This window comes from Dipodomys merriami, unplaced genomic scaffold, assembly GCF_024711535.1.
Source record: "Dipodomys merriami isolate MVZ:Mamm:240054 unplaced genomic scaffold, mDipMer1.0.p SCAF_3, whole genome shotgun sequence".
Taxonomy (NCBI): Eukaryota; Metazoa; Chordata; class Mammalia; order Rodentia; family Heteromyidae; genus Dipodomys; species Dipodomys merriami.
This window is the reverse complement of record NW_027204492.1, coordinates 55,232,429-55,239,405: the sequence shown is the minus strand read 5'-3', so window position 1 is coordinate 55,239,405 and position 6,977 is coordinate 55,232,429. Positions and strand designations below refer to the sequence as shown.

At 42.0% G+C, this 6,977-nt stretch overlaps 2 pseudogenes across 1 annotated transcript; both read right to left on the bottom strand.

Annotated features, from left to right (window-relative positions):
* Positions 1-1,304: 1,304 nt before the first annotated feature.
* LOC138839476 (dynactin subunit 2 pseudogene) lies at positions 1,305-2,120 on the bottom strand (annotated as a pseudogene). Its single transcript, XR_011375981.1, has one exon. The product of XR_011375981.1 is annotated as a dynactin subunit 2 pseudogene (transcript).
* Positions 2,121-2,239: 119 nt separating this feature from the next.
* Positions 2,240-2,775, bottom strand: LOC138839477 (dynactin subunit 2 pseudogene; annotated as a pseudogene).
* Between the last annotated feature and the right edge of the window lie 4,202 nt (positions 2,776-6,977).

Here is a 6,977-nt window from a genome sequence, read left to right as displayed (position 1 = left end):
CCTGGGGTAGAACACAACTCTTTCTACACTAATCAGAAAAACACAATCAGTAGCCTAAATCCAGCAGTCATCTGAAAAAGTAGATGGTTGGAGGCAGTAGAGTTCTAGCCTTTTATTTTTGAAGGTAAATTTCAAATCATGCAGTGACTCACAGGACTATTTCTGTGCTTAGGCGTTCATGCATCAGAAGGGGCTACCTTTTTTTTTGAAACTTTACTTATAGAGGAGAATCCCACCATTCATTCCTAGATCTTTACAGACATAGGTTTGGCCAAAATTACTAGATATGATTCCTTCCATTTAGAATACAATTGGTCCTGGAGATTTGCCATCTTCTAGGTACAGATGAGCACTTGGTCTCTGGGCCTTATCTGAAGTTTCCCTTCTGGCTAAGGAGCAGAAAAATCTATCCTAAGGTCTTTTATGGGCCTCTGGATTTGTCCCAAGTGTCTTATATATCTTGTTAATTCTCTGACCTCTGAAACTACTCGTTGGACATTAGAATGAAATGGCTGATAGAGAATCTCCTAAGAACTCAGTTGGATTTTAGGTCTAAGAGTAATTTGTATTTTGTTAGGGGTATAGGTAAACTACATGAGCCACTTTTCTTAAGTTTGTTGAAAAGAGTTTGGCCAATATCTACTTTAGGATTTGATTGGATCTTGTGCTGGTGTCTCCACGAAGTATGTAAAAAGTAGGAGATTTACAATGCTTGCATTATTCCCTGAGTAATCTTAGATGTGAATTGAGGCCCATTATTACTCTGAAGGGTCAGAGGAAAAGCAAACCTGGGAATTATCTCATTAAGATGTATTTTAGGCACCTCAAATTCTTTCACATCCTGTACAGAAAAGGCCTTAGAGAAGACTATCAGGATAGTCTGATACATATTCAATATTACCCAAATTATTCCATTATCTTTTGGTGGAATTTGGATCTTTTTGTTTGAAACTTTGTAGTCTCTTTTTTTTTTCTGTATTCATTTTTTTTATTTAGTTCTCTAGTAAGAACACGTTATAGCTGAAATCTGTCTCTTCTAGTAGTGGCTTAGACTATTGGACTTTGTATGTCTGTGTCTCAGTGCTGCCTCTTCCCTGAGAAACAGCAGAGGCCATACAGAGTACAACAGCATTTAATGGTCAGAAAGTTGTATAATATTACAGTCATCCACAGAAACTGTTGGGAGGAAAGGACCCAATCCTCCCCCAGGCAAAGCAGTATTAGAAGATGTGAGCCAGCATATAACTGGGCCCATGTCCTCATCCCCTGGGCCTAAGAGGAGACCACGTTTAATGCGCCCAAGCTATCACTCTGTGTTCATCAAGGGAAGGGTGTGAACCCCACATGCAAGAACCCTCGCCTCCAGTGCCAAATGGGATAGGGCTGTGAGTTACAATGAAGGGAAAACCCTATATAAGTTGTTAACAGTGTTCAGAAAAGCAAGGGTTACCCCTGTTTTCCACTCCCCAAAGGTGCTCACTTTCCTAGCTTCTTCATCCGCTCATCAATGCTGGCAAAGTTCCCCTCAACTGTGGCCAGGTTTTCACGCATGGTTGTCTGTGCCTGGGTCAAGAGGGTGGTATTATCCTTGAGAGAACTAGCAATCATCTGCTGGGTGGTATCCAAGTGTGTCAGAAGCTGACCAAACTGCATGGCTTGCTCATGCAGCTGCTTGATGGTAACAAGTCTCTGCACCAGCTCAGGAAGGGTGGAGGCAATGGGGCTCCAGCGCTGGATGGTTTCATATAGTTGGTGTACCTTGCTTTGTGTATCTGCATCTTCCACAGAGGCTTTATGCTTGGCGATCTCATTCACCTTTCCAAGGACACTCTGTAGTCGAGCCTCTACTTGGTCCAAAACTGCAAGGTCCAGAGCGCTCAACTTTCCTTGCAACAGTTCTACAGTTTCCATAAGACAGGCTCCCTGTAGACCTGCAGAAAGGGGATTCTGAGCATGCTGATCACAGCATACAGTTGCCTCCAGCTCTGCCAGGCGCTTCTCAAGTTCTGCAACTTTGGCAGCTTGAGAGAACTTGTCCTGCTCAGGCCGAGAATGTAGTTCATAAGTGACAAGGTTGCTATCTGAAGGTGTTCCACTTGCGGTCTTTCCCCCTGAAACCCCTTTGCTGTTCTTAGTTGCTTCTAGCTGCAGCAGTAGGTGCTTAGCAAGAGCTCCATCAGGGTCAGTAAGGTTGATCACAGCATCTGGTCCCAGCAGCTTTTCCAGGTGTGAAGCAATCAGCTGTTGCTTCAGGGCTGTCAGCTGTTTAGCCAGCACCACCTGGGTCAGCTTCTCCTCAGTGGCTGACTCCTTCACTGTTGTCTTAATTTTCTAAACTTCAGTTGTCAGCTCTTGGACTTCATGTAGCAGTCGTTGGTACTTTTGCTGAGGTGTCTCCTTCACTCCCAGACCTTCCCCAAGCATCTCATAATCTCCAGATTCATATCCTGTCTTCTTGTTTTCTCCAATACGATCTGAGAAATCAAGACCCTTTGTCCCCACTCTTTTGTCCTTGAATTTGTCATAGGCAGCGTTGGGATTGACAATAATGTGCTCCACACTTGTGCTTGTTAGCTCCTCCACATCAAACTCTGCTTGATCATCCTCCGGTAAGTCGCTGGTTTCATAAACATCTGGCTCGTTCCTGGCAATGCCGGGAAGGTCGGCATATTTAGGGTCTGCCATGGCGGCGGCGAGGCGGGGCTGGGGGACTGGGGCCTCGGTGGAGCCGGGGCTGGTGGAATCCGGCAGGGGAGAGGATGGGTCCGGGTCCGCAGCAAAGGGAGCTGCGGAGCAGCGGGAAGTCTCTGAAACTTTGTAGTCTCTTACATCCATAACATTAAAGACTTTGATGAGGTTGGAATCAAAAATTTCTCTGGTAGAGGTACAAATATGGAGGTAGGTGGATATTTGCTAAATCCTAGCCCAAAGCCCAGAATAACAGATGAGGACTTACAGCAAGACAGTCTAGGCATGCTGTTGTCTTCCCTTTCTATAGGAATCCTCCTATTAAAAAGCACAGTGGAATAGGGGTGAAGTGTAAAGGACTATCAATGAAGTTATCCTTTAAGCCAAAGACAGAGAACTATTTTGTGTATATGAGCAAATAAGATACATAGATCTGCCACTAGGCCTGTATGGGCACCACAGCTTCATTTATCAGTTGCAAGATAGTGTACCATCCTATATTCTCCATTGAGCTTGTACCTGGCATGTTGAGAGTATGTCAAGGAGATTAACTTGGTTTAGCAATCCATTTTTAAGGAAATCTTGTATGGTAGAGTGTAACCACTTTTGTCTTAGATTTTAAGAGCTACTATTTTTATTTGTATTTTGTCGCTACCGCCTCGACCAGCAAGGAAGACGCGACACCGGACTCTTCTCTCTGCAGTTTATTCAGGACCTTTGAGTAATCTTCTGACCCCCAACCCCGGGGAGAATTCCCCACAGCCTTAAGTACCCGCTGGGTAGCCAACCCTGATACGCCATGTGGGAACCACCAATAGGTTCAGGTGCGCGGAAGCAAGCCAGATTCTTTGCCTTAGCCATATAAGGAGTTGTTTACCACGAGAGCACTCGCCATCGGGAAGGCAGAGGGCGGAAGCCGGCGCCATCTTCCAGGTGCGGCCTCTCGCAGCTCTCTACAGTATTTATTTATTTATGTTGGTTGTGGGGCTTGAACTCTGGGCTTGGGCACTGTCTCTGTGCTCTTCAGCTCACGGCAAGCGCTCTACCACTTGAGCCACAGTGCCACTCCTGGTTTTCTAGTGATTTATTGGATACAAGAGTCTCACAGACTTTCCTGCCCAGGCTGGCTCTGAACCACGACCCTGAGATCTCAGCCTCCTGATTAGCTAGGATTACAGGCGTGAGCTACCTGGCTAAGGGGTACTATTTTTAATTGTGGGAACTGTTGAGATCCCTGAGAGAGATCTTAATAGAATTCACAGTTTTTGCCTGTGAATTTTTTCCTGGAGCTCCATCATAACAATCTTAGGGGCTCACTTGAAAATCCATTTCAGCAGGCATTTCTAAGTATTCTTTTACTAGGATCATCTCATGAGCTGCATGGTTTGTTGAGGTTATGCCCAATTTAGTCATTTGATCTCTTACCATAAAGGGGGTCTGAAAATCAAGGATAAGGAACTCTTGTTTGAATATCAGTACTCCAAACCTGGAGGGAAATTTAGGATTTAATCCTTGAGTTTCAGGTATTCTATGCACTCTAACAATAAACATGACAGAGAGGAGAGATCTTCCTCCTAGTCCGGTAGGTAGTAGGTAGGAAAAGTTATCCACACCCTTGTATCCAATAGGAATCAAATAGAGTGGACATGCATAATTAATCAGGTTTCTCATGGGAGAAACCAATTCTGTGGGAGCAACAGAAATCGTCCCTGGCCTCTTCAGTGCAGAGCACCTTCCTGTATAGCCAACAGAGTCTTGGTTGTATGCTCTCCTTGCTGGCAATATGATCAGCCAAATCTTCAGGGCTCTGTATTACTCCTGGGAACAGACAGGAAAGGATGGGGTACATTCCCTTGCAAAATATTCTGCTTTCTTATAATGCGAGCAACTTGGTTTCCCATCTTCTCTATTTGTAAGATGCAGGACACCACAAAAACTGAGGTAACAACCACAAAAATGGAAATTTGAGGGTGTTTAGGGGATTGTCAAGGATGATTCATTTCACATCTTTGTTGTGTGGCTCTGCTCTTTCCTCATCCCTGTTCTGCCAATCCCAGATCCCTGCTATACTCTTCCACTTCATTCATTGGTTTTATAATTTTCGTTGTAGAACTCTTGCAATTTATTTTTAAAATATTTTTATTGTAAAGATACTGTAGAAAGGGGTTACAATTACATGAGAAAGGTAATGAGCACATTGCCGATCGAGCAATGCTACCCCCCTCCTTTGTTTTTCCCCTAAGATCCCTTCCCTCCTCACTTCCCCAACTTCTCCCTCACCACCAACCCCAAAGTTGTGAAGTTCGTTTTCAACATAGTGTCTTCTACATCTCATTGTTATAATGGGTCAACCCATCTCCTTGTTTCAGAATTTTATTATTTCCCTTCCCTTCTCCAAAGTAGAAAAATGTATATATAAGAGGCAGTGCACTGGAATCAAATACAGTGAAATACAGTTTTACCATGGTGGAAGAACATACAAAAAATCACATAGTACATTATAAACAAAGATAAAACCTTTTATTCCCTATCTTGGGGTTCAATTCACTTAGCATTATCTTGTATGGTCATATGTACATATTTTTTGTCTTTTTCTGCTTGTGTGGTAAGATTATCCTAGATGTATACTAATTATTGCAAATAAGGGAAACCATAGTACCTATGTTTCTTTGGGTTTAGCTTACTTCACTTAATATAATTTTTTCCAAGTCTTTCCATTTCCTAAAAAATGGGGTGGTATCATTTTCTTGATTCATTCATCTACTAAGGGACATCTGGGTTGGTTTCATATCCTAGCTATGGTGAATAATGCTGCATTTACCCAAACAATCACAAACAAGGCCGTATAAAGCTGCCTGCAATTTCTTGGTTAAATGTTTTCTTATATATTTTAGGTTTTTGTAGCTATGATGAGTGGGAGTCCTTTCATAATTCCATTTTTAAGAATCTTTATTGCTGATATTATTGTACAACAAGTGTCTAATTGCTATATAAAAATGCCAGTAACAAAAAAATGCCAGTAAATTCCATATGTTGATTTTGCATCCTATAACATTACTGAATTTATCAATTCTAATATTCTTTTAGTGGATTCTAGGTTTGTCTATATAAAAAATAGCATCTGCATTTTTTATTGTAAAGATACTATACAGAGGGTTACAATTACATGAGTGAGGTAATGAGTACACTTCCTGTTGAACATTGTTACCCCCTCCATTGTTTTCCCCCTACCATTCCTTCCCTACCTACCTTCCCCGAAGTTCTTTTTATTTTTGATTGTGATTAAGTGATTACATAATTTCCCAAATTTCACAGTATTGTGGAATAATGATGCTCATTTAAAGTCACAAGTTCATTCTAACTTTCCTGGAGCAAATTGTCTATCACAGTCTATAACATAATGGTGTTCACATGTTATACACCGTACATGTGATCAGCAGCGTGGGGTTATTTAGTAGTGGTTCAACCAGATGAGTGGGAGTTCTTTGTTTCTTAAGTCCTGTTCGTTTTGTCGTATCACCTAACATTTTGGATTTAGCATCCACTTATCAGGGAGACCATGTACCGTTTGTCTCTGTGCTCTTGGCTTAACTTGCTCAACATGATTCCTTCTAGCTCCATCCATTTCCCTGCAAATGCCATTATTTTGTCATTTCTAATGGCTGCATAATATTCCATTGTGTACAGATACCACAATTTTTGGATCCATTCATCTGTGGTAGGGCATCTGGGTTGTTTCCATATCCTAGCTCTTGTGAACAGTGCTTCAGTAAACAAGGAGATACACATGTCCTTGTATATTGGTTCCTGTTGTTCAGGGTAGATGCCTAGAAGTGGTATGACTGGGTCATAAGGGAGGTCAATCTTTAGCTTTCTAAGGACCCTCCAGACTGCTTTCCAAAGTGGTTGTATAAGTGTACATTCCCACCAGCAGTGTAATAGGGTTCCTCTTTCTCCACATCCCCTCCAGCATTTGGCATTGGCTGATTTGTGGATGTGGGACATTCTGACTGGGGGAAGGTGATATCTCAGGGTTGTCTTTATTTGCATTTCCTTCACCACCAGGGATGATGAACATTTCCTCATGTGTTTCTTTAGCATCTGCATTTTTTTCCCGTAATCTTATTTTATCTAACAATATTTGGTCCTGTTGCTTTTGACTTCCTCATGTATGTAATATTTCTTCATATTTGTGATCACCATGGAGATTTGTGTATCTGGCCAAACAATTATCTCTCTCATTAAAAAATAATGTAAAGATAGTGTACATTGGGATTGTAGTTACATAA